Below are 27,987 nucleotides of genomic sequence, written 5' to 3' on the forward strand. Positions count from 1 at the left end.
TAAAATGGAAAAACACAACACAATGAAAATTCCACAACCAATTTATAAACATAGAGAGAATTTAGGTCAATCAGTACCTAGATTTCACTTTCCGACCTAGTCTTTGAAATGGAACTTGAATTTTTCAGCAGAGAAAGGTGACAGACAGTATCCAATCCCCTCAAAATCACATAGGTGTTAGGTGAGGTCCTGCGGTTGCATTTGACTGAAAAAGTTCCAAGAGGGAGATGTATTCAAATGTTATGGCCTCTGTAGTCCTCCTCAGATACTTTTTGCACCTTTTCCCAGTCATGGTTTTCACCTTTGAACTTGGGGACTAATTTTTAGGGTTGGGTGGACAGTTACTCTGTCACAAACATGATGGAGACCCTGTCTGCTTTACTAGAAGTGTATTAGCAAATAATGCACTTGTAATAAGGCGCAACTGGATCTCTGTCATGTTTGTGGAGGAGTACCAGTCAACCAAACTCTCAATCAGGCCTTTAGTTTTTTCATGGAGTTCAAAATCCTCCGGCGGGGTTAGCCTGGAGCTGTATCCAACAAAGTCATCTCAAAATTGACCACTTTTTGGAGACCGCTCTGCAACGTTTGGCCCTTGCACCCAGCACTTTATTTTTAGCCCCTGCCTGGGCTACCGGCATGCTGCAATTTCTGCCTGGCCCTTGCTCCACGCTTTTTCAACTCAGAGACGGTCACGGAAGGTGGTGAGACCGCTCTGCAACGTTTGGACCTTGCACCCAGCACTTTATTGTTAGCCCCTGCCTGGGCTACTGGTACGCTGCTCTTTCTGCCCGGCCCTGCTCCATACTATTTCAACTCAGAGCTTGTCACGCAACGCAGGATGTGCGGGGACGGCGCTCGGGCGAAGACCGGGCCAAGACGGGCCCGTCTGAGGCTGAAGGAGGCTGGGCTGTGCCATTTTTCTTGGTGTTTCTACACTGGAAATGGCTGAGTAACCGGAACTTATTTCTGCTGTAATAACACTGGTTGAACTGTTCAATCCCCGACATATCGGATTGGGGGGACTTATTGGGGATTTAAGTGTTGTGTTTCGTAGAGTGGAGGGTGGAGTCTGAGTAGAACGAATTTAGTTTATAGTGGCTTCTTTTATACCGCTCTTTTTATTATCAGTGTATCACGGGCCCGATTCTTCTGTTTTGATATGCACTGATTGATCTCATTGATATGGGAAAGAGAAAATTGCATACTTCAAACTCTGGGGAAACAGCAACTAAGACCAAAGCTGCCAATATGTCCTTGCTGAACTACCCTACGGGGGCGGTCGGTGCCCTTGACAAACAAATTTCGAATGTAGAGGAGTCCTTAAACAAAGATCTTCAGGGCTCACTTCAAAATAGTAGGGTCAAACCAGCTTTAAATAATGAGACGGGGGAGGTTGGCACCGCACCTAAGGCGCACACGGAACATCAAAACGGCAGCGTCAGGGTCGCTAGTGATGAGATTTCTCTTTGTGACCCGGACCCAGATGCAGAATCACAACCCCCGCCAAAAAGACCGTGTAATCCTAAAACTAAGGGTTCCTCCGGTAATTTAGCGCCACTAATACACCAAGCCCCATCTGTGTCTAACAACCCTAAGTCTAAAGTGAATAAACAACAGGGGAAGGGTATGTTATTTAATACTCAAGGTAAAGAACAAGTAACACGTACCAAAAATAAAGGCAATGTTCCCCCTAATGATTTGACTAGGTTGATGGGTCTGATTACTGATCTTACAAAGTATATAAAAGAATCTATTGGTACCCTGGAGAAGAGACTAGATAAAATAGAAACAGGTTTGGAAACAATTTTAGGGAACATGAGTCCCATAAATGGAAGGGATAAACAAACAGTTTTTTGAGGGCGGCAACGTTATACCAGCCAAGCACTATGGCCAGAGCATTCCAGCTAGCTCTATGAGAAATGGTAAGCAGTTAGATGAGAGGGATAGGACTAATATAGCCCTAGGATCTACGAAACCGGATGAAAATTCATCAAGTAGACCGCTATCCAAGGAAGCGGTACCTAGAGAGGCTGGAAGAGAAAGTTTAGAAGCTAGTCAGGGTGATTTACTTGCACATGATTTACGTCCCAGTTTAGGGTTTTCTACAGTAAATATGCAGAATCACCTATCCAAACAGTGGAACTTAAATTTACCACCTGTTGCTGTCCCTTACACAGTGGTTCTGGCCAATGTTCCGCCACCCTCTGAAGGGGGAAACAAATGTTGGACTACCCTGAGGAATAAAGCTATTCATTGTCTCGGGAGTAGAACAGGTTTGACTAGAGAGATGTTTTCAGCTTTTAAAATGGTCAGACGGGTCCCATGGGTGGGAACAAGCAGGAAATATTTTAAAGGGGATTGTGATGTTCTCTCACTGGGGTCCCCTTATTTGGTCCAGGAAATTTTTGTCCAAACTGGTGATAACTATAATGCTGACACTGGTATGAAAGTTCTACCTCTGGACCATTTCTATCAGCCTAAAATCCCCAATTGGAATAAAGGCCCGCATCCTTGTATGCAGCCAACCAATTATTTGACCTATAACTTAGAGGTGTCAAATAGATTTGGGCCCCTTCATTCTCTAGATGAGAATGATCGACTCCCTGCTGTTAGAGACCAACGTAACCTTGTGGACAGCCTATTCTATCAAAATCCAATGGAGACAACCTTAACTGGATCTTTTGAGGCACTTAATGTTGTTCAGAGAGAGGTTCTCAACAGGGGAGAATGTTAGGCCTATTGCCTAAAGCAAATATTGATTGGTGATGTAAGGAGGGTGGAGAGCCCAGGATATGGACTGAATTGTCAGGCTACTCCCATATCAAACGTAACTGTCCCAGGGTATATTAGAGTGCTTTTTTGGAATATTGCTGGCCTTCAAACAAAGGTGAATAACCCTCTTTGGTCCGATTTTATCCATAACTTTGACATCCTATGTTTTCAGGAGACCTGGCTGTTGGATGAGATTAACAATGATGGTTTTAAGACATTTCATACACCAGCCAGGCGGTCAGTTCAAGGGAGACATAAAGGGGGTATTTGAGTTTATATCTCAAATGTGCTGGGGGTCCAAAAGATTGTGATGATAAAATCAACTACGTTTTATCAAATTGTAACCATTTACTTGGTCTCAAATTTGGTTGTGGCGGTAGTACATTTTTATAATAACACAGAAAGGGGTCAACTGGGTGACATCTTGAAGACCCTTAGTGATGACTTGGGTAAAATAGAGGCCTCAAAAGGCATGGATACTATTATGATCTGGGGTGGAGATTTTAATGTCAGCATTTGTCCTCAGGCTGAACATGGGCTATGTGGTGCAGAATTTGAGGAAAACGATCACATGTTTGATTTTGCTCACTCCGAAAGGGGCGAGAAGTTTAACGAAATCATGGCATCTCACGATTTGGGTTTTGTTAATATGTTGTGTTCCCCACCAGTGGACTTTGGCCATACGTTCATTGGTAGAGGTTTTGAATCAATAATTGAATTTATTATTGTCCCAAATCGGTATGCTAAGTGGTTTGATATATTTAAAACCCACTCTAATGTTCTGAGTGATCATTTGCCGCTAAGTATTAATATAGTTCTTCCCAAAACGGGTACTCAATCAACTATTAATAGTTTGGCATGGACCCAAGATATTGCATTGGTTCGTCAAAACGGTTACTCCTTGAGATGGGGTTTGAAAGAACCGGAGGTGTTGAACAAAGAGATTATTGTTAAATCCCTTGTTCCCATTGTTGAGTGTTTACAGCATGGTATAACCTATGAGGATACTTTGAGAGCGTTTTCCCATATTATAACAGTGGTACAAAGTGTGCTTAAAGCTCCAACTAAGGGTTTCACCACCGTGGTTAATGGATGGTTTGACTCCAATTGCACTAAATCGTATTCTTGTTTGAAGGTTGCACTTCATAGAACTGACAGAGACCAAGAGGAAATTAGAGCATGCAGGAAGGCATATAACCTTGCCAGGAAAAATCGCAAGAAAGAACTCAAAGAACAAGCTTGGATCAATCTTTATGAAGCATCCCTGCGCAATGATTGTACTTCCTTCTGGCAAGCTGTAAAGGCTCTGTTTTTTTCTAATAATGAGGGAGCGAAGATTGATGTCTCAATCGATGAAAAATCGTGGATCGAGTTCTTCTCTAATGTGTATAGTATTAAGGGGAATGAGGAAACTATTATAGTTCCTGATTTGCAATATTGTGGAGATTCTGCTGGTTTCTTGCCTATTGAGACACATATTACTCATGATGAGGTATTAATGGCTATTAATGCAAGTAAAGGAGGTAAGGCACCAGGACCAGATGGGGTGCCGTTAGACCTGTTTAAATTTAACCCAGCGTTATGGTCCCCCTTGTTAACTCTGGTTTTAGAAGCATGCTGTGCAAAGGGATTTATTAAGTCTTGGTCAGAGTCTGATCTTTAAAAAAGGGGATCGAGAAAATCCAGCTTGTTACCGACCCATTTCCCCTCTAGATTCCCTGGTGAAAATAGCAGGAAGGATTGTTCTTAATAGGCTTCAAACATGGACCGAAGATAATAATATTTTTAAGTCCGGTTCAATATGGTTTCAGACAGGGGCTGGGGACAAACAAGCAGGTTTTAAATCTCTGTATTTTAATCGGCAAGTATACTCAAGCTAAGGCTGGGAAATTCTATGTGGCATTTGTCGATCTTACTACCGCATTCGATTGTGTCATTCATAGTAGATTGTGGAAAATCCTTGAGGATTTAAAAATTGATCCGGAATTGGTGCAATTTCTGAGACAATTAGATGCGGGGGCCACTGCGAAGGTGAGGTATGGATTAAAGGGTGAATGTACTGCCCCATTACGTGTGGAGAGGGCTGTGAGACAAGGCTGCGTCCTGGCGCTGTTCCTTTTCACCCTTATACCAACGCCCTAGAAGAGGAATTGGTGACCAGGGCGAAAGACCCACCACAGATTAACAACAAGCCGATAGGTTCCCTCCTCTACGCGGATGACGCAGTATGAATGGCTAGAACTCAGCTGGGCCTACAGGGAGCCCTTGCCGCATATATAAGTTTCATGGATAATCGGGGCCTAAAACTCAATGTAAAAAAAAGAAAACTTTTTTAATGTCTTGCGGGAAGGGGAAAATTAAATGTAGAAGCATGCCAGTAGTGAACTGCAGGATAGATTCAACTAAAATGTTCTCTTACTTGGGGGTCCTATTTGAGGATACTGGATCCTGGGGACCCGTGGTTAAGAGTAGGAGTCTCCTTTTTAGCAGGTCTATTGCGGCAGTGGTTAATTTTTCAAAACAAATGGGCAAAAGGCCACCGGGGATTCTTCTTAAAATGTATCAAGCCAAATGCTTGAGTATTGCAATGTATGGGGCGGGAGTATGGTGTTTTTATGATGTTTCCCCAATTCAGTTAGTAGAAAATGCTTTTTTAAGGTTTATTTTAGCAGTACCACAAAGCTCTTCAGTTTTTAATTGTCATAGCGAATTGGGGATTTCCTATACTTCAGATATAATTAAAATGCAACCTATCTTACTGTGGCATCGAATCCGGACCTCTACCAGTACAGGTTTGAATAGAGATATTATCAAGGACTCCATGAAATTGGATCATGCAAATAAAATTTCCTGGCTGAACTATAGTAAAAACAGTTTAATGGATTTGGGCAGACCCGATTTTTATATTTCTCCAGAAACCTTGAGTTCTATCCCAAGGAAGGAGTTTAAATTATTATGCATGACACATTTAGAGTCCTTAAGAGTTGCGTTAGAACTGAATAAATGTACGGTGATCCAGCATCAATTGACTTTGGTCACCCAACGTATTCAACCTTATCTGGAATGGTGCACGGGAGGGTACGATAGATTTTTCCTCACTAGGTTTAGGTTCAACAGTTTTCATTGTCTGGTTACTTTTACAGTCGTAAATGATTGGTCCAGAGATCTTTGTCATTGCCCATGCGACAACATATCATTTCAATCAACAATCCATGTGATTTTATTTTGTAAATTCTATTCAAATGAAAGAGCAAGATGGATCCTCCCATTTTTGAAGCAGGGGGCTGGAGGTAATGTCGTCCAGCGTTGTTATTGGAAAATGTTTATTGCGTAGGTATTATGACTGGATATTTGAAAAGTATATTGAGGACAAGAAAAAGCATACCTGAATAGAACTTACACTAAAAAGTGCTCTGCTGGTTTAGTGGAATTTGTACAGTGAATTTTACCTTTATTGTATGAATTGTTTTTATTGCTTGCTTTTATGATTTTAAAGATGTCTAAAATCGAATAAAGTATTCTGTCCGTCTGTCTGTCTGTCTGTCTGACCACTTTTGCGGTGGGGTCATGCTGAAGCTTTGGAGGACTTTGACGTCCAAAACTTTTTTAAATTCCCAACTATTTAGAGTTTCTGGAGATGCTCCTTTTTCCTCACTTCTAAGGCTCCTGGGACCTCAGCACCAGTATGTAGTCCTCAGGACACACTTTAGCAGAGGCCACCAGCAGGATCCAGTACAGGTCCAGTTGCTACTGGTTAGTTAGGTGCTTAAGGAACAAACGCATTGCAGCTTGTTGTGTCCCTGTAGCCACACAGGAATTCAGCCAGCAGAACCTTGAAGTCCACATTTGGTCATGGGTACAAGTGGGAGCAGGTTCAGCCCTCCATGTCTCCACAGAGGTAATAGACAACAGTTCCAGTCCTCTTTGTTTCTTCTTCAAGTTCAGATGTTTTTTGAGGAGCTGTGGGTGAGGTGCCACTTTTGCAGAATGTCCTAGCAAGCAGGTGGGGGTGACCCCTGGACACTCCCTAAATAGTGAGAAAAGGGTTACCAGGGGCAACTCTTCCTACTTTTGCAGCACATCCTGTTTACCTTAATGCAAACTATCCCACAGTGCAGTATTCTCAGGCAAATCCAACATGACAGATTCCTTCTGCCCCTAGAGGGAGTTGAGCAGTGACTTCCTCCTCAGCTCTATCAAACTAGTTCTGGGATCATCTTTCCTTCTAATTGGGGAGGTGCCAAACTGACTTCAGAGTACCTGCAGGACAAAAAGGCTTCTGTTCCCTAGGAATCTGAGTACACTTTACTATGAATGGGCAAGCCCCATTCCGGTCCCTTTTATAGTTATAGTTTTATATGCTTTATTAAAACATAGAATTAAGAACAGCAATCTTTATAACATCAATAGAACTTCTGGCTATACAATTTTATAAATGCAAATAAAGTTAAAATATCATATAACAATCACAAACACCACATTTATATTGACCGCGTGTCCAACTTTTCTTGTATTTAGCCAATTTCATCTTGTATAAAGAAGATGAGGTTAGAAATGCTCTGTTATAGAAATACAATTGTGTTTGAGTGGTATTGACCAAACTAGATGAGGTATGTATTTATCCCAAGTAGAAAAAAGAAAAAACTGATCTACATCATATTGCCATAAAATTCTACCATAGTTTTCGATCTAGTAGAACATTCAGTTTTATATATATATATACATATATATTCAAACAAGAATGACTCCTCCTGGGATCCCCGCCCGTAGTCAGGTGGTGCGCGAAAAGCTGGTGGAGACAAATCCGGACCAATAACCCAAACAAAAACAATCCAATGAAGAGCACACTCGTAGGCTGAAATTGCTTCGTGCAAAATGTATTTTTCAGTTGCTAAGCGTTTCGGCAGGAAACTGCCTTGATAACACACTGAGAGTTACTGAAAAGTGCATTACATAGATGTATGGAGAAATGGACAAGGGACTTACACTGTAGACCAGATCGCCACACGGAAATAACTGGCGGCCAGCTTAACGCATGTTGCAGTACAGCAAACACATAGCGATTTCAATGCATGTAACAGTGAATACTTCACCCCATGAACAATACAAAGACATAGGTAAGTATGCGTGAAAATGTATATAGGTATACTTGAACATAAACAGTAGCACAGTGCACCTGTAAAAGTAAGAAATGTTAGAGACGCACCTCAAAAAGCAAAGACAAGAGACACTGTCAGCGTATGCCCCTCGAGACAGGGCTGTGTAGTAAACAACCCGTAATGCTATGCCATAATCCCCGAACGTGGCTCAAACCAAGGTGATACGCTCACGCTCACAGCGGTGAACAGAGAGGAGCACAGCATGGCCAGGAGCTCGGGGCTAGGTAGAGAAATGAAAAGGAATACGGATGGCCGCTCACGTGCATGCCTGGAAAAATGTGTGTGTGTTCATATGAACTGCCGCATACTGGCATGAGCCAGGCATGACTCCACAGGGTGTGGAAACATGAAGAGGAGGGGAGTGAAGGAGAGGCACTGACTGTGCTGTGTCCATAAGAAGGGGTGGCATTAGATGGCAGCTAAAGCCAGGTTGATCTCAGTCAAAATTGCATTCGCCCAGTGGCAAAATGCCAAAAAGTCCAGACTCCAGACATTAACATTACATTAAAAAAGTGAAAAAACATTATCTGTATCAAAGTGCACCCCTCCAGCCGGGGAGGAAAAGGGTAGGGAACCCATGAAGTGTCCATCTGCATACGGTGGGTCCCTTCCTTTCCTCCTGTGAAAGAGAAAGAAAGATAAAACCTATTAGTTAAAATACAGATTACATGTGTGGACACATGAGTGCACAATAAAACCAATTAGACATGAAACATGGAGGAGGAAAAATATAGGCAGAAGCACAGAAAATTATTACAGTTACTAAACATCCTGTTAATCATCCTGTAAATGTGCTGCTAATTCCTCGTCGAGGTTGTGTCCCATGGGGTATTTGGTCTTCAGGTCAAGAATCCATTTGGATTCTCTTTTGCACAATTTCAACACCCTGTTTCCACCCCTGGGGCCCACGTGTACATGTTCCATGGGAAAATAGCGTAGAAGAGAGCTGTTGGACAGGTGGTTGTCCAGAACGTGTTTGGCTATGGGGTAGTGGGGGTCCGAAGATGTTTAAGTACTCTTTTCTTGTCCATCAAGGTCGTGCTCCCCACATACCTCTTCATACATGGACATTCAAGGACATATACCATGAAATTGGAGCTGCATGTGAGAAATTGAGTGATTGTTCAGCTCTTGTTCGTACCAGGTATGGGGAACTCTTTCACCATGGAGCTGTTGTAGCTCGCCTTACAGTGGCCGCAGGGGTAAAAACCTTTCAGATTATGTGTCCCCACATTCCGAGTTTTGGTTATGTCTCCGTGTACTAGGATGTCCCTAAAGCTCCGGCCCTTCCTATATTATCTGTATCAAAGTGCACCCCTCCAGCCGGGGAGGAAAAGGGTAGGGAACCCATGAAGTGTCCATCTGCATACGGTGGGTCCCTTCCTTTCCTCCTGTGAAAGAGAAAGAAAGATAAAACCTATTAGTTAAAATACAGATTACATCTGTGGACACATGAGTGCACAATAAAACCAATTAGACATGAAACATGGAGGAGGAAAAATATAGGCAGAAGCACAGAAAATTATTACAGTTACTAAACATCCTGTTAATCATCCTGTAAATGTGCTGCTAATTCCTCGTCGAGGTTGTGTCCCATGGGGTATTTGGTCTTCAGGTCAAGAATCCATTTGGATTCTCTTTTGCACAATTTCAACACCCTGTTTCCACCCCTGGGGCCCACGTGTACATGTTCCATGGGAAAATAGCGTAGAAGAGAGCTGTTGGACAGGTGGTTGTCCAGAACGTGTTTGGCTATGGGGTAGTGGGGGTCCGAAGATGTTTAAGTACTCTTTTCTTGGCCATCAAGGCCGTGCTCCCCACATACCTCTTCATACATGGACATTCAAGGACATATACCATGAAATTGGAGCAGCATGTGAGAAATTGAGTAATTGTTCAGCTCTTGTTCGTACCAGGTATGGGGAACTCTTTCACCATGGAGCTGTTGTAGCTCGCCTTACAGTGGCCACAGGGTAAAAACCTTTCAGATTATGTGTCCCCACATTCCGAGTTTTGGTTATGTCTCCGTGTACTAGGATGTCCCTAAAGCTCCGGCCCTTCCTATATGTGATTTTGGGTCTGTCGGTGTGGGTTTGGTCTACAGTAATGCCACTTTTAAGGATATCCCAATTGTCAGTCAAGAACTTTTGTATTTTGTGGGAATCTCCATTGTACATAAGAATGACTCTCGTATCTGAAGCATCAGATTTCTTGACTTTAGTGTCCAGTTTATATTGTCTATCATGTTCATCTTGGAGCTCGATTAAGTACCCATTCAGTATTCAGCTTTAAATCTGGAGATCATAACCCCTTGTTTGGTGTTATACACTTCATCACTGCTGCAGTTTCTTCTAGCCCTCAGCAGCTCCCCGTAGGGAATACCCCATTTTAGAGTATCCGGGTGGCTGCTGAGGGCGTGGAGAAGACTGTTCCCTGCAGTATCCTTTCGGAATAAGCTGGTCTCGAGAGTGCCCTGTCTGGCTTCAATCCTGACATCAAGAAATCAATACATGTTTTATTAATGTTGTGTGTGAGTGTTATGTTGTAAGGGTTACTGTTAAGTTTGTCAATGAACTCAATGGCTTGTTGTTCACTTCCCTTCCAAATTACAAAAAAGTTGTCAATGTAACGTAGTCATAACACAACCTTATCAAAGTCAGGATTTAAAGTGGTGTCATTCCGTAACTCGGACGTGTGTTAACGCCTTGAGACTCGGAGCAACACGTTGAGAAAGACGTCCACCAGCTGTATTCTTATGAATTGGTGAGGTTTATTCATTAACAGGTTGCAGGTTAATTACAGGAGATGTGAAGGCTAAGGATGGCTGCATCAATTGACACAGCAGTGTTCCATACCATCGCCCAAGCATTCCAAAAGAAATAATACTTAGAATACATGCACAATTGAAACTGAAGATCCTGCAAATAACATGTAAAGCAGGGGCACGAGCATAAGATGACTAAAAGGCATGAAACCCCAAACACCACATATCTCCACCTTTAACGAGAATAAAAGGAAAGAAATAAGTTGACATGTTATCTAATCAACATATCTACTGGGGATCCTCTTGATCCTTGAAATTTTTCTAACAGAAGGATCATTATGAACATAAAGTTGATTATGAAGACGAATATCATTTCTTTTAGTCTTAGCAAAGCGACCAACATTCCTCCATTGACCATTGCCAAGCTTAATAGCATGACCTCTAATGCTGACAATGCGTGCAGGGTCTTTGAACTTCGATTTCCCTTTTTGTAACAAGAAGGGATCCACACCCAATCACCAATGTTGAATTTGATTTCCTATTTACATATGGGAAATTTTAATTTTTCACATCTGAGGCGACTGGCTTTGTCACTTAAAATTTTAGCTTTAATAGATTCGTTCTTAACATTATATCCCTTGATTGAGAGTAGAAACAACTCTTCTTCCTCTCATTAGTTCAAAAGGAACAGAACCAGACACAGAATGAGGGGTAGTTCTGTACGCCCAAACAACATCTCTAATGGCAGTTTCACGGTCTACTTTTGCATTTATTGCGCTTTGAATACATTCAACTAAGACTCTGTTGAATCTTTTAACTTTGCTGTTGGCTTGGAGAAAATAGAGTGGGGTGTGAAGGTGTTTAACACCCATCTTTGTTAGAAACTCTTGCATACAAAACGAAGTAAACTGACCCCATTGTCAGTTAGTAATTCTTCAGGAACACCCTCTCATCGTGGGGAAAGTGAACAACAGATTTGGTGTTGGGTTCAGAAACATCCCTGACTTCCACCCACCTGGATAAATGATCAATTAAAATGATGAAATACTTCATACAATTGGTGAGAACATGAAATGGTTCTAGAAAATCCACAGCAACCCCCTGCCATACCTTGCTGGGTGCCACAGTGGGCTTGGGAGCAGGAGAAGAAGTAGACAAATGTTTATCGCTGTGCAAACACTGAGTACATTCATTCACCAAAACTTCCACCTCACGATCAACGGAAGGCCACCAAAAATCATTGCGGATTCTTCGTTTTGTGGCATTCATACATAGAAGACCAGAGTGTGCAGTCTCCAGAATTCGTTTTCTGAAGCAAGAAGGAGGAATTAGTTTTCCCTCTCTAACTAATAATTTGCTCTCAATAGATAATTAATTGGCAATTTTACAAAAAGGCTGTAATACAGGATCAATTGACTTTTCTTTGGGCCATCCTTTTACAACGAAACTCATGACCTGTTTTAACACTGAGTCATTTTCTAAGGCTGTACACCAATCTTCCATATTTGTACAAATTACAGTGTCATCAATAGAAGCAATAATGCATTCTTCGATGTCCTCTTCCTCTCTCTCGTTGAGTTTGTCATCTTGGACGGGAAGTCTGGACAAGAAGTCAGCTTTGACTTTCTTGCCGCCAGCTATATATTGTACAGTGAAATTGAATTCTAACAGCTTGGTCACAAGTCTGGCCAACCTAGCAGTAGCTTTCTTAATCATGTTACCAGACAGAATATCTAATAATGGATTGTGATCCATTCAAAGCAAAAATGTCCTACCCCACAAATAAGGTTTGAATTTCTCGACTCCCCACACATATGCAAGCATTTCTTTTTCGATAACAGAATACCTTAATTCCATGTCTTTCATCCTCCTTGAGGCAAAACTAATGGTAATGTAATTGTTGCCTTTCATCTGTGACAACACAGCGCCCATGCCATACAAGCTGGCGTCAACAGTGATATAAGTATCATGACCCTCCACATATGCCTGAAGAGCGGGAGCAGAAAGTATACTTTCTTTGATAAGTTGAAATTGGTCTTGACAAGTGGATGTCCAAACAAAATCAGAATCTTTTTTTAATAAACCTCTTAAACATTCAGTAAGACTTGCAAAATTCTTAATAAACTTTGAATAAAATTCACATAGACCAATGAAAGAACGAAGTTGCTCTTTTTCAGTGGAATGTGGTGCACTGATTATACCATCGACAATACTTGGCTTGGGTTTAACTCCATCCTTGGATAGGACATGCCCCAAATATTTGATCTCATTAACTGCAAAGATGCATTTGTCCTCCCTGACAGTGACTTGATTGTTTTGTAAAAGTGTGAGGGCTTGTTCAATAACTTCGTTATGTTCCTCTTTTGATATGGTAAAAATTAATATGTCGTCTTGAAAAACAACAACGTTAGGTATTCCTCTAAACATGTTGCTCATCACTTTTTGAAACACGGACGCAGCAGACGCCAGTCCAAATGGCATTCTACGAAACTGGAATGTACCATCAGGCGTGACAAATTCTGTTAAATGTCTGGATGATTCATCCAGTTCCACCTGATTGTAAGCTGCCCGTAGATCCAATTTGGAAAACCATTTTGACTGGCCTACTGCTGTGATCAAGTCCTCAATACGAGGAAGGGGAACATTTTCTACCCATATTGCGTTGTTAATTGAGCGCAAGTCCACACATAAGCGGAATTCGCCATTCTTCTTCTTAGCGAGAACAATGAGAGAAAGCCAAAGAGTGGCATCCACTCTCTCTATGATTCCATCGTCTTGCATGTTTTTTAACATCTGAGTTAATTCACTCCGTACACTGTGGGGAACATTGCGTAATCTATGCTTTACTGGAGACACACCTTCCTTGACTTTGATAACATGGGTAAAAATTTTAATCAAACCAATCCTATCACAAAATACGCCTTTACATTTCTCTTTCCAAGAGATATGATCAGAGACAGAACTGGTAAGAGAAACAGGTTGTTTGTGGCCGGGTTTGATGATCATGCCGAATTCAGCTTGATGCCACCAACCCAGTACGTTAATTCCTTTATAGGCTACATAGATTTGTCCATGGATAGTTTTTGTTTTGAAAGTAATGTTACCGCAAAAATATCCTGCTAAATCAATTTTGCTACCTTCAAACGCCGTAGAAACAACATCGGTAGGTAACAAAACTTTATGTGCCCAGTTTTGTTTGTACTTGTCGACAGAAATAATTGTGATTCTTGCACCTGAGTCAATGAGGAGAAAGATATCAACATTGTCAATGGTTATTGGAACTAAAGGATAAGTGATAACCTTATCAGAATGAACATTGTTAACGTCTACACAATCCACAGCTAACATTAACTCTTCAATTTTCTTTTCTACTAACACTTGTTCACTATCAATCTCATTGTCTTGTACATACCGAACCAGAGTGTGTCTGCCTCCTCTACAGACATTGCCAAAGAGGCCAATCTTTTTACATTTCCAGCATTCTTGTGCCGCAGCTGGACAATTTTTGAAATTAGATACATGAGAATTTGAACCGCATCTGAAACATTGAAGTTTACCGCGGCCATAATATACACCTCTACCACCTCTGATGCTAGGAAAAGAATTACCTCTAGATTTACTCGAAGTAGTGTCTGGAATGTGTGAATTTTAGAAGAGGAATTTACAACACTGGTGGTAGGTGATGGTTGAATCTCTAATTCTTTCGCGTCAAGTTCAGAAGTTTCAATACTTTTCACTAAATCAATAGACTCATCCAATGAAGGATTCTTACAAGACCGTAGTCTTTGTTGAATCTTCTTTGAGTAACATCTGGATACAAATTGGTACCTAATTAGTTTTGAGGTGAAGTGTTCAAAATCACAATAACCGGCAAGCACTTTCAGAGCAGTTATGTAAGTATCAATGGACTTATTGGGACCTTGAATGCGAGTGAAAAATTTGTGTTGATGAACTACGAGATTAACATTCCCTTTAAAGTAAATGGACAATTTCTTTACAGCTAACTGAAATTCGTCAAGGTCACCCAAATCTTGACCTAAATAAACAGGTAGATGATCAAAGGCATTTTGCCCCTCCACAGCAAAATAATAGTACAGCAAACTACGTTTCCTTTCAGGTTTGAACTTTGAACCATCAATGGCACCTAGGTAAGCCTCAAAAGATCTATACCAAAGGCGCCATTTAAGAGGAGGTTCTCCACGTTCTTGTAGGAAATGTGCAGGAGGTGTAACAGATTGCATAATGCTAGCAGTAAGAGGCAAAATAAGTGGGGAAATAGGGTGAGGATAAGATAATTTGTTTTTTTAAATTAGCTGTTACAATGGTGTGCACCAGTGAAACCAATCTTCACAATGGATGATGTTCAGCACGAAACAAAGAAAAGTGAATGAAGCATTTTTGATCGCTGATGTAATGATTAAAAGAGAACATGAAGTACTGTGAAGTTCCTGGCGAGGCGCTGTGGCAAAACAAAACAGGAAATATGTTCTTGCTTTCTATGGCAAAGGACAGTGAACGTAGACACAGCAAGAAGAAGACTTGAAATGATGCAGTAGTAACGGAGTTGTCCCAGAGCAGACTGGTCGCGAAAACTGGAGAATATTAAGGTGAAGCTGCTTGTGGTGCTGTAATTGTGTAGGCTGACGCGCGTTGGGATACGCGCCGGTTGTCAGATTTTATAAAGGAAGACCAGCTCGATGGATATCGCATGCAGGATGGTGAAACATAGGTACGGGTTTCTGCACGCGTCTTTGATTACCCCTGAATTCAGCGCTGGAAGAGGTGGCAGGCACAAGTGTAGCGTTGGTTGCCTTGGCAACGATAGATGCGCTGAAGCGGGCGAAGAGCTAGAGGCATTCACGAGCGTAGCGGTGGTTGCCTTAACAACGCTAGACGCGCTTGCCTTAACAACGCTAGACACGCTCGAGCGGAAGAACAGCCGTTGGTGCCAAAATGTAAAAAATCTGCAACAATTATGCCCAGGTACACAAAGTTGTGTCACAAGTAGCAGCGAACACGTTGAAACACTGGGGCAAAGCAGCGCTGGAACGCACAGAACAAGAAAAGCTGTGCCATTTGTTAAATGACAATAAAGTCTCTAAAGTGATGAACGGTGTGAAAAATATCCTTTAGCCCTCAGAAAGGTTGGGAGATCAAAGCGCAAGCGCGTAGTACCTTAGATCGTTGCAGATTTGATTGTAGATCGCTGAATAGTAGCGAAAGAAAAAAAATGTGATCCCAAGCTTGTCGCCAATTTTGATGTGTGTTAACGCCTTGAGACTCAGAGCAACACGTTGAGAAAGACGTCCACCAGCTGTATTCTTATAAATTGGTGAGGTTTATTCAGTAACAGGTTACAGGTTAAGTACAGAAGATGTGAGGGCTAAGGATGGCTGCATCAACTGACAGAGCAGTGTTCCATACCATCGCCCAAGCATTGCAAAAGAAATTATACTTAGAATACATGCACAAGTGAAACTGAAGATTCTGCAAATAACATGTAAAGCAGGGACACAAGCAAAAGATGACTAAAAGGCATGAAACCCCAAACACCACAAACTCTTTCTCCCATAGGCCCAGGAACAGGTTGGCAAAGCTAGGGGCAAAGCACGTGCCCATAGATGTGCCCAGTATTTGTCTGTAGAGGTTCCCATTAAACATGAAAATGTTATTGTGCAGACATAGATTCATCATTTCAATAAGCATATTTGTATGTTCCAAGTAACTAATATGCTTGTCTTTCAGAAAATGTGCGCATCTGGTACTCTTCTAAAAATGTTGCTGGTTTTGTAATGATCTCAATTTCAGAAGAGAGCTAGCGGTGTTGACTGAGATATCAGTATCTTAGTCACTCGTTACTGCAGTAGGGGGGGACCCGTTCCGTGCTGAGTTGCATTCTTGTGTTAATTTCTACTGGTTGGATGTCGTAAAGGTGGTCATATTTGAGGTTATAGGTTAATATGCGTCCACTTTCATAATCCATGCAGTTGCAGTGCAGTTTTCTTTGTTTCCGCTGTTTGATGTCTTCCTCATGCTGTTGTAATCTGCCTTTCAGGTCTTCCTTGAACTTCTTAATTGATTCCTGATCGCTATTTTGTTTGAAATCGTCCTCCATATCAGCGATTTCCTTCATGATAATCTCTACATCCTCCCATGCATACCTCACCAATATGCATAGCATTTTCCTTGAACTGGTGGCTGAGTTCTTTGCCCATTCCTCAAGCATACAAGGATTTGGCTACTCGTAGGAAGGTGTGGTGTATATCCGGAGCCCCCGAGGCACCATGTTTTTATCGACATAGTCCTGGAGGGAGCTGGCCTCCCATCATTTGGATCTCTCTGATTTTTTAAGTTTCTTGCATCGTTTGAATTTGGTGTTCAATGAGGTATCCAGGTTTAGGGTAAGCCCTATGTTTGGTCCTGTAGTGTAGTTCCTATATCCCTGATAGGCTCTGCACATTGGAATAACATACACTATAGATTTGACATAGGACTAAGGTCAGTATGTCTCTATCGGGTATATTAAACTTAATTACTTGTGTGTGCCAGCTAACTCAGAGGTCACTAGAAACTTCTCGAATATACAAGAAGGGATTCATCTCTGACAACCACATAAACATGACAACTTTGTTTCCCTTTAGAATCGAAACAGTCTCAGAATCGTGGAAACAATAGATAACAGTTTCACTCAGTCAATCGTGCATGCTTCGTTTCTACAGAGTTGCACAGAAATAGAGAGACGGGCGTTTCAATAAAAGGGTTTATTGAACAGTCTTATTTCTCATGCAAGAGAAATGAATTGCTACAATCGTAAGACAGACTGCGAAGTACAATATGTACGAGGTTAGCAGTAAGATAAAATAATACTGCAATAGCATGGGTTGTAGCTATGACATATATTAATCAAAATACATACATAAATAACATAAGCTAAAATGTGATACTCATCTGATGCTTCTAAATTGTTCTACCCCAGTGTACCTAACCTAAGTGCAGTACGAGGTTTGAAGTAGGTGCCATTTCTAAAGTATAGCTAGCTATATTTTAGTCTAGCCAAGAGTTGCCAAAAGTTTCTCCAAGTTCTAGTCAGCTTCATACCTGAGAATGAGAGAGGTTGGAATCTCTTTTCTGGACTCGATAGTCTAACCCCCCCGCAAGGGAAGTCAAATAGCACTGGAGCTGGATTCTCTGCGAGGAGGATGGCAGTGTCAGGTCAGTGCATCAGGCTTGAACTCGATCTCCTTCCGAACTTGCCGTGGTGAACCGCGTAGTCTGGGTTGGATCGAATCCTCTGGGAACCGCAATTTGCCAGGGCAAGTGCTGGTATATTTATACCTTGAAGGTGTCTAGGAATGCCAGTATTGACGTAAAAGTCGGGCAGAGGAACGTCATGAATGAACCCCTAAGGAATAGATGCTCATGCATACTTAATGAGTTCTTGGAGAAATCAATATTCAAGCTGATGGAAATTCCTAAAGTCTTAAGGGTCTGGTTTTCCAAGAATTTGTTGTGACGTCGATGGACGGATGTAGGTGGCCATGCCTGCATTTGGTTTTTACGGACAATGTCTAAATAAGGGCCGGATTTCTATGTCCAAATAAGGGCAATGTGAATTGTACCTATATAAGGGCATAAATAGGGAAACCTATATACGGAATCTAAATCTGCACACAACAGTCCCTTACCCGGTGCACGTGCAAATAACGTCTGCGCTGCCATTCGACGTGAAGATTCCTCCTCCATGCTGACTAGTAGGGAGTAGTAAAAACTGGAATAGGTAAGATGTAATATCTGAAGTAGGGGAAGGTGACCGAATGGTCTGTCCCCTCGTTAAAAGTGCGAAGTCAAAAAACAGCCTCCCCTCCTAGAATCGGAAGTTCTTGATGCTGCCTGTAAATCAACGATGGCCACGATGCAAAATACAGGTCACCTCAGAGCATCTGGAGTGACCCGTGAATGTTTAAAGATTAAACAATAAAATTATGGCATCGACAAGCGCTCGTCTGTCGCTGGGTACTGAGTTCACCCGATAGCGAAACAGAGACGTAATGCCCACCCCGGTGCTGCACCAAGGAGGACCGGCGCGCTTTGGAAACACGCACAGTCCCCCCCTGCATACACCCGCTAGGGGCCAAGCTTACCTCTGGGTCGCTGTCCGGTACATGGGCAGATTCCAGAAATACTCCTTACAGTGACCTGGGGCGGCCGGCCTGACATCCCTCCATACGATATTTAAACGAGAATGACTCCTCCTGGAATCCCCACCCATAGTCAGGTGGTGCGCGAAAATCCAAACAATAATCCAAACAAAGACAATCCAATGAAGCGCACACTCGGAGGTTGAAATTGCTTCGTGCAAAATTTATTTCACAGTTGCTACGCGTTTCGGCAGGAAAACTGCCCTTATTGCACACTGAGTGTTACTGAAAAGTGCATTACATAGATGTATGGAGAAATGGACAAGGGACTTACACTGTAGACCAGAATGCCACACGGAAATAACTGGCAGCCATATTAACGCATGTTGCAGTACAGCGTAAAGCACAAGCGTAAGTAGGAAGGGTTACCAAACTTACAGGGGGGCCGAGAGGAACTGCAGGGAGGAGTACACCCTCCCGGGTTTTTACACTATTTTACCAAAAGTACTCCCCACTATCAACTCACAATTAAGTTGCGAGTTGTATTTGAACAAACCTAGAGCTCCCAGGTGTTGAGGTCCCTAAGTGAAGTCAGAAAAGACCACCAGTAATAAGTGGGGAAGGAGGCAACTCCTTTTGTTTTATATTCCCTCACACACCCTAGTGGTGTCATGCTTCATCATTGGGACACTGTGGTAAATTTAAATTACCTAGACTTAATTTATGCGGTAAAATTCAATAAGAATAACTCAGTAAAAATAAGAGGCAGAATCCGTGGTATTTGAGGTTTTAAAAGGGGATTTATTCCTTACAAAGGAATTGGTTCGAACCAGGCAATCGGATTCCGTCACCACGAAGGTTCGGGAAGGGATAGAGCAATACTTTATTGACAGGTTATCATATATATAGTCAATGCATTACAGTGAAGACAGATGCAGGAGGCGTAACAGCTGAGAAGAGAGATAAGAATACACATACGTAATGAAAAAGGCGTTACAATAGGCGTGCATAAGGGCGTGTACTAGAAACGTCATTCTGAGGATGACACAGGTGGGTGGATCCATAAGAGAATCCTGCAAGGTCAGCAGAAATACATGGCAGAGATGCGCGTGCAGCAGCATGACGTGTGACTGACGTGTAACTGGAGGGTGAAGGGGACTTGACATTTAGCCCTACATGAGGAGACAGAAGTCTGGGATGTCAGAACAACCTAATCCCAAATCGTATCTAATATCTTGTGTTTAAGGAACTGTATTATCTGGAAGGAAAGGTCTCTCAGGCAGAGGCTATCCTATAGTGACTGCTAGTGCGTGTATAAGCGTCTAAGTGTCTACATGAGATGCGAGGGGGCATGGGCCTACCATGGTAACAGGAGCCATGAATTACTTGCACGGAGACAGTAAGGCCGGGCCCTTTGCTCTGTAGCTGGAAGGATGTTTACCTAAACTACTAGACAGGAATGCATTTCTCGAGGAGCGGAGCAGATAACTTGAAGGCTGAATACAGTCTTGGCAGGCAACAGGCCGGGCCAGGCACCGTTAGCCGCGCAGGGAGTAAGACAAAGGTCATGGATACAGATACAGGTCCAGGCTGGAGCATTCAGAGGCAGAAGGCAGGAAAAGCTCGATGGCAGAATTCAGGGCCTAACTTGCCAGAGCTGAAAAACGTGAAAGGTACACCATATAAAGACGGTGGCAAAGCATACTTAGGAACGGAATATTCGACCCATTCATGGCAGATCTGAAAGAGGACATGTTGACGTTGGACACAATTGTATTTGCGTCTTCATAGCTTGAAGTGGAGGGAACATACATGTACTTGTAGCATGTACATGGAGCCGTTGGGGTCTAAGATAGGGGACACAATTGATCATAAAAATTCATATTTCCTCATTCCCTCCTTGTCCCCTACGGACCCTTCATGAGATATCGATCCTCAGGAACCCATCAATCTGTTCATGTAACATCATTTGCTCTTCTTTCTTCTTACGGGATTTTGAATGAGAACTTGAACATGGAATACATGATGTGGCACACAGGCCGCAAATCGCTGGTCCACATTGTAGACACAGGCAGCAACTGAATACTATGAGAAGGCCAATACCTAGGAAGGATAGGACTTTCCATCCCCAGGCTGACAACATGCTCCAGAACCAACCGGACCACGTCCAGGTGCCTGGATTCTGATGTATCTGGCTTGCAATCTTATGAAGACGAGTTATGGCTTTATATACTGATGGCGCGTTTTCTGGAATGAAAACACAGCAACTTGATCCGATGACTCTACAGGCTCCGCCCCTATCGGCCAGGATGACGTCAAGGACAAGACGATTTTGGAGAACAACAATCCGCATCGCAGACTGCTCCTCTGTTAAGTTGCCTAGGGCAGAGGTAGTTTCATTCACTACTGCTTCAAGGGTTCTGGTTAATCTACGTATCAGTTTACTATTAGAGACAACACCTATGTAGGGAAAGAGACCTTTATTGAAGTCTGTGTATTGTTCCCATGCCGTTTCAGTGTAGTCGACAATCGGGAGATCTCTCTGGGGTCTATTGTGTACTAGATGGGTATTTCTATGATAATCAGGAGGGGCTAGGAAAACAGGTGGCAGAAGGAATGCAATGTAACAGGTACCATCCCAATCTAGAGGTAAACGTATATATATGCGGTATGACCACAAATGAAGTAGGAATGACGGGAAGCTCTAAATGTAGACTTGCCTTTATCACTGAATTCGATCACAGTAGTACATTTACTATGACCCAGGTGTACTGAACCATTCTTTCTTACACATAATTCACCTTTGACTGGTAATACTGACATAGCAGGCAAGACTAGTGCAGTTTCAGATTCAACATTTAGAATCATGAGGTTAAGTGTAAAATTACCTAATCCATATACTTCATTTTCTAGATCAGTTCCTGTCCTTTTGGGAAGTCCCTCCTTGTTAGGGTAGCAGGATTTAAGCAATACTAAGTTCAGGTTTCCCCATACCCAGTTGCTCTGGTAAACTACGGTATTTGAATCTAAAGAATTAATCAAACTAAACCATGCGCCACAGGAACCATTGTGTGTGAATGGATACGGAAAGAGAGGCAGAACTCCCTTGTATTTCTGATAGGGAGGGAGTCGGCCACATATCCAACAATTAGTAGCGTTGTTGGCCTGATGGGAGTGATGTAACATACTAATGAATGTGTTGTTGCGCAGCGCAAGTCTGTAGGGCAACTCATGTGGAGGTAATTCGCTAAAAGAGTGTTCGGAAGTAACATTGGAAGCAGAGTGTGCACGCTTGAAAATAGGATAGTATATGTGCAACAGTATACTTGCAGCAATAATCAGAAGATTTAGAAAAAACATAATCAACAATGTCACTATACAGTGACTATGAAGTGATTTACAATATGCACGTTTCTCGAGCTGTTTCTGTCTCTCTCTCTCTCTATTTCGGTCTAGAGGATACATGTCAGAGACTAATTTAACCGATTCACCTAGGAGAGGACTTAAACAATCAAATTGTCTGACTTGCTAGACCTTAGTTTCAGTTTATAGTCCTGGGAAGCAGTTTTCTCGGCCAGGGGGAGTTTTGAGTCAGTCTGTGGAGGAGGGTAGGGCTGAGAGTTCAAATCAGAAGGCAGTCCATGAAATTTCTTGATGTGGCTCGAGTGTAGCCAACCCTTGCGACCCTCGATCTTCACTGCTGTCCTCGTGGTCAGAAGTACTAATTTCGGCGTTTGCCAGCGAGGCTCCAGCGGGCTCCTCCTGTCGAAATTTCTTATAAAAACAAAATCTCCGGGAACCACTTCATGGGGCTTCACCTCGGTGTTGTCGGGAAAGGCTGCAGCTACCTGTGAACGGCAAGATTGTAGTGCAGACATCAAGGAAGCAAGGTAATCTGTCAGCATATTACAATCAACATCAGTGATTTTACGAGGTATAGGCGTCCCCCACATATTTGGTGGCCTACCGAAGACCACCTCGTACGGGGATAGCCCTGTTCGAGAATGTGCTATCATTCTCATGTAAAAGAGTGCAACTGGTAAAGCTACTATCCAGTCGACGCCTTTCTCTCTACAGATTTTAGAAAGTCTAATTTTCAGAGTCTGATTATGACGTTCCACGAGACCTGCTGCCTCGGGATGCCGGACACAGTGGAATTTCCATTGATAGCCTAACAGGAGTGAAATGTGTTTCATTAGCTCGGATGAGAACGGCTGACCGTTATCTGAGTATACGATACGGGGCAAACCATACCGTGGGAAGAATTCACGAACCAGCTGCTTGGCAGTGGTCGGGGCAGTGTAATCTGAGACTGGATATGCTTCTGTCCAACGAGAAAGTGCGCATACAACTACGAGGACATATTTGAATCCTCGACATCGTTCCATCTGGATATAATCCATCTGGAGGACTTCAAAAGGGTGATCGGGAGGTTGAAATCCACCTTGCTCTACAGGAACGCCTTTACCTGGGTTGAACTGACAACAAATCATGCAAGTACGCACTTTCTGTTTGGCTGCAGTTCGTAAGTGTTTATTAAACCAAATGTTTTGAATACTGTCTAACATAGCTTTCTCTCCTAGATGCGCTGGACTATGTATTGTGTTAATGATAACTTGAACCATGGAGTCGGGGAGAAACCATGTAGATTTTCCCTTCGTCATCCATCCCTGATCTGTTTGGATCCCTCCTAGTTCAGTCCATTTCTTGATTTCCTCTGGTGTAGCATGGGTCTGTATGTCAATTACATCAAGGGCGGGATCCCTAACTGTCATGCAGTGTGTCGATGTCGGAACTATTGTCTTTGTCAAGTCAGTTGCATGAGTCCGATTCTGTGCTGTTTGCTTAGCTGTTCGGTCTGCTAGGTCGTTACCCTGGGAAATGATATCGGTGACTTTTGTATGGGCCTTGCACTTCATGATAGATATCGTAGTAGGCAGATGTATTGCATCTAACAGGGCTTGAATGAGGGGACCGTGTTGAATGTTGGCACCGTGAGAAGTCAAATAACCTCTCTCTCGCCAAAGGACTCCGAAGTCGTGTACAACTCCGAATGCATAACGTGAATCTGTGTATATGTTAACTCTCTTATTTTTGGCTTGAATACAGGCTTGTTTCAGAGCGATGAGCTCTGCTGCTTGAGCTGATAATGTGTCAATACAATTCGTTCCAATAACTTCGGTGTCTGTCGTGACTGCGTAAGCGGCCACTAACTCTCCTGTACTTGTTCTCATGCATGAACCATCCACATAAAGTGTCAGGTCTGGATCCAGTAATGGAATGTCTGTCAAGTCTTGTCTGGGTTTCGTCGTAATAGTAATGACTTCAATACAATCATGTGCCAATGGGTCTGTTCCACTTAATGGCAAAAGTGTGGCAGGATTTAATGTACTACAGCGTCTGATTTCTATGTGTGGCTGAAACAATGTTAATTCGTAACCTGTCAGTCGTGCTATAGTCAAGTGCTGAGTCTGAGTTCGGTTTAAAAGAACTTCCACGGAGTGTGGAACTTGCACTGTCAATTGATGTCCTAATACTATGGAATCGCTTTGTCTGATCGCTAAAGCTGTTGCTGCGACTGATTTCAGGCACGTAGGCAGAGCCTGGGCTACTGGATCTAATGTGCTAGAAAAGTAAGCACACGGTTTGTGTGAACCTGCTTGTTCCTGAGTGAGTACTGACAAGGCAGTACCTTCGCGTTCTGTAACAAAAAGTGTAAAAGGCTTACTGTAACATGGTGTCGCTAAAACAGGTGCTTGACATAAGGCTTTCTTTAAGTCTTCAAAAGCTTGTGTATGTGCCTGAGTCCAAGGGAGGACAGTCGAAGTTGCTGCCTCCTGGGTTGTCAACTGAATGAGTGGCTTTACTAGAAATGCATATTGGGGAATCCATTGTCTACAGTACGAAGTGAGACCTATGAAGGCCCGCACCTCCTTTTGTGTCTTGGGTGGTGGCATGTTTACAATTAACTGGATGCGGTCAGGTGTGAGCTGTCTCCCCCCTTTGGACAGCAAGTGCCCAAGGTACACAACTTGCTGAACACAGAATTGCAGCTTCGAAGGGGACACCTTGTGCCCCTTGTCGGCCAGAAAATGTAAAACCGTCAGTGATGCTTTTTCACATTCGGGCTCGCTTCGGGCGGTGATCAGCAGATCATCGACATACTGAAGCAGGGTAGTGTTAACAGGCATGTGGATACTGTCAAGTTGTCTTTTCAGTGCTTGGCTGTAGATGCTGGGGCTTTCTGTGAATCCTTGAGGTGCGCGTGCAAATTTGAAGCTTCGTCCATTTAAACAAAATCCGAACAAATATTGGCTTTCCGGATCGATTGGGACGCTAAAGAAGGCGTTCTTGAGGTCAATTACAGTAAAGAACGTTGCTTCTGAATCAATAGCTGTCAATAATGAAGAAATATCTGGAACCACGGGATATTGTGGTACAATGCATTTATTCAATTCGCGCAGATCAATAATTAATCGATAAACTGGAGGTGCATTTGGATCAGTTCGTTTAAGAATTGGAATTATAGGAGAATTACATACATTGGAGTCGGTTTCCACAACCACTCCTTGTGCGATGAGCTCGTCAATGATTTGCAGCAAAGCCACTACAGCATCTGGAGGTAACTTGTATTGTCGAATTCGTGGTAATACCACTCCTGCTTTGAGGGTGACTCGATATGGTGTAATGTGCATACAACCTACATCAGTGGGGCCTTGTGCCCATAAATGTGCAGGGACATTCTGTAACCGGTGATCCATGTCTCTAAATACGTAGTGACCTTTGAAGTCACGCAAAAATAGTCGTACCCCTTCCGGGGAACAACATATTACAGCTCCTAGAGCTTTCAGTGTCTTTATACCTAACAAGTTTTCTGGGCATGATTTTGTAAGCAATAAATCTGTAGTCCGTGTCAATGGACCAACTGCAACAGGAAGAGGTTGCGATACTTCGTTAACAATAGGCTTTCCTGAAAATCCAAGGGAAACATTTTGTGAGCCTGAGAGGGGTGCCCCTGGAACCTCGTCGTGACTTATAGTTGTTCTGCTTGCCCCTGTATCAATTAAAAACTTTCTGTCTTTCCCTAATACTTGACTATGTACATAAGGACCCTCTTGATCTACAGGAACCTCAATAAGAGGCAAGCCAACCTCCCTCTCTAGGCTGTTTCATGTGTATCGCTGATAATCGGGATAGTCATTTTGTGCATACTGGTACATCTGTTGTGTCGTGTTTTGTGTTGCGGCAATAGGCTGTGACTGTGGTACCGCTACGGTCTGTTGTGCAGCTTGCATAGGCTGTACATTCTGAGGTACTTGTTGTTGGATCTGATCCTGTCTAGGTGGACGTGGTCTCTCCTTGGTTTTACCCGTAGAGATATTATGTTTCAGAACTGCGCAATCGTTTATATAATGACCTGGCTGTTTACAATAGTTGCATGTCCCTTTAACGGGAACCGCTGAATTACTGGACTGTGTCGCACCCTTTTTATGACTGTCAGCTGGAACTGACTGGGCAACGAGCATTTTCATTTTCGTGTCTTTCATACGTCTTTGTTCGTGTTCTTCTCTAATTCTATTCTGGTGGTACTGTAACATTTGTAACATTTGTGACGGGGTATTAGCTTGCCAAGAGCTCTCTATTTTCAATACTCTGTTCTTAACCTGAGGCAAGGAATTCTCAACTAATTTTGTTACAAAAAGATGTGGATATGAATCGCTACTTGCTTTCAGGCCGCTATTAATACCGAAACATTTTTCAAATCGGGAATAAAAATCACTAGTGTCTTCATCGGGTTTCTGTTTGCAAGCTGAGATTGCTCCCCAGTCCTCCTTTTTCGTAGTTAATAAACGTGGCAATACTTGTACTAATAATCCTGGTAATGCTTTAGTTTTGTCCCCAAGCCCTAGGCCTGCAGTTCGGGCATTTTCTTCGTTTTCTAATGCTGTCCAATCAATCTTTTGTTCTCCCACCTCCCACTCTTTTTCTTTGAGTTTCTCGTAAATACCGGCAGGCAATAATACTTTCAATATTTTCATAATGTCAGGATAGGTATAATCACCCATGAGTAACATGTCTTTTATTTCACGGTGGAAACCTGCTGGATCTCTGTCATGGCTGGGCACTAATTTTTTCATTTCCAATAGTTCTATTTTAGTTATAGGCGTGTACACGAACACGCGTCTAAAAGTATTATCATCATTTCTAACTGGGTGCACTTCGCGTAAGGGATTCTGTCTGTCTATGTAATACGTCTTTCTTTCCATGGAGGGAGCTGGATCAAGCTCTGGACACAAAAAGGCACTATATCTGTGCCGATATTCTAGAATTACTTTAATTAGATCGGTACCTAGACCTCTCCATTCATTCATGAGTAGTTCTATCAGTATATCAGGTAGGGGACCAGGATCGGAGTGTTGGCCTTTATATAATATAAGGAGGTGTTGTATCATGTACGTACCAGCTAAACGCTGTTCGTCTGGTGAAAGATTCAAAAACGTATGTACTAGCGCGTCATCGCTATATTTATCAGAACTGTCAGCCCATTGTACTGCTGACCTGGCTAATTCTTGTTCATCCATAGAATCGAGTACATGGTACCCCATTCGTTCTTGAAGTATTTTATCAGTAGCCTGAAATAAGTGTTCAGGGGTCTTTGGATTTGACATGGCTGCTTGAAAAATTCTCTTACTTTCTGGACGTATCGGACGTAATGAATTATTAAAGGATCTTCCTTTACCTACATAAGCTATCATTTCTCTAGCTGGTAGTTGTAATTGTCCTGTTGTCATTTCTAGTTGTTCCTCCTCCCCTGAGGATTCGGTCTTATCTGCATCTATTTCTCTTTCAGGCTGTTCTCTTTCACATATTTGTTCTACTGTTTTTCGGATCCTTCGGTACATACTTTCTATACTATTCTGTTTATCATGTTTTCCGTCTGCTATATTCTGACCCCATTTGTTAAGTGCTTTCATTTCTTCCGGGTCTACACCTGGCCTATCTCTGTGTCTTATCAGACAGTTTATGAAGAAGCGTAACAACAGTTTTTGCGTGTCCACTTTCTGGTATGCCATGGCCTCGCCAATACTTTCAGGACCTTGCCCTGTTTGGACAAAGTGATATATTTTGTCTAGATGATCAATCATTCCTG

This window comes from Triturus cristatus, chromosome 8 (assembly GCF_964204655.1).
Source record: "Triturus cristatus chromosome 8, aTriCri1.1, whole genome shotgun sequence".
Lineage (NCBI taxonomy): Eukaryota > Metazoa > Chordata > Amphibia > Caudata > Salamandridae > Triturus > Triturus cristatus.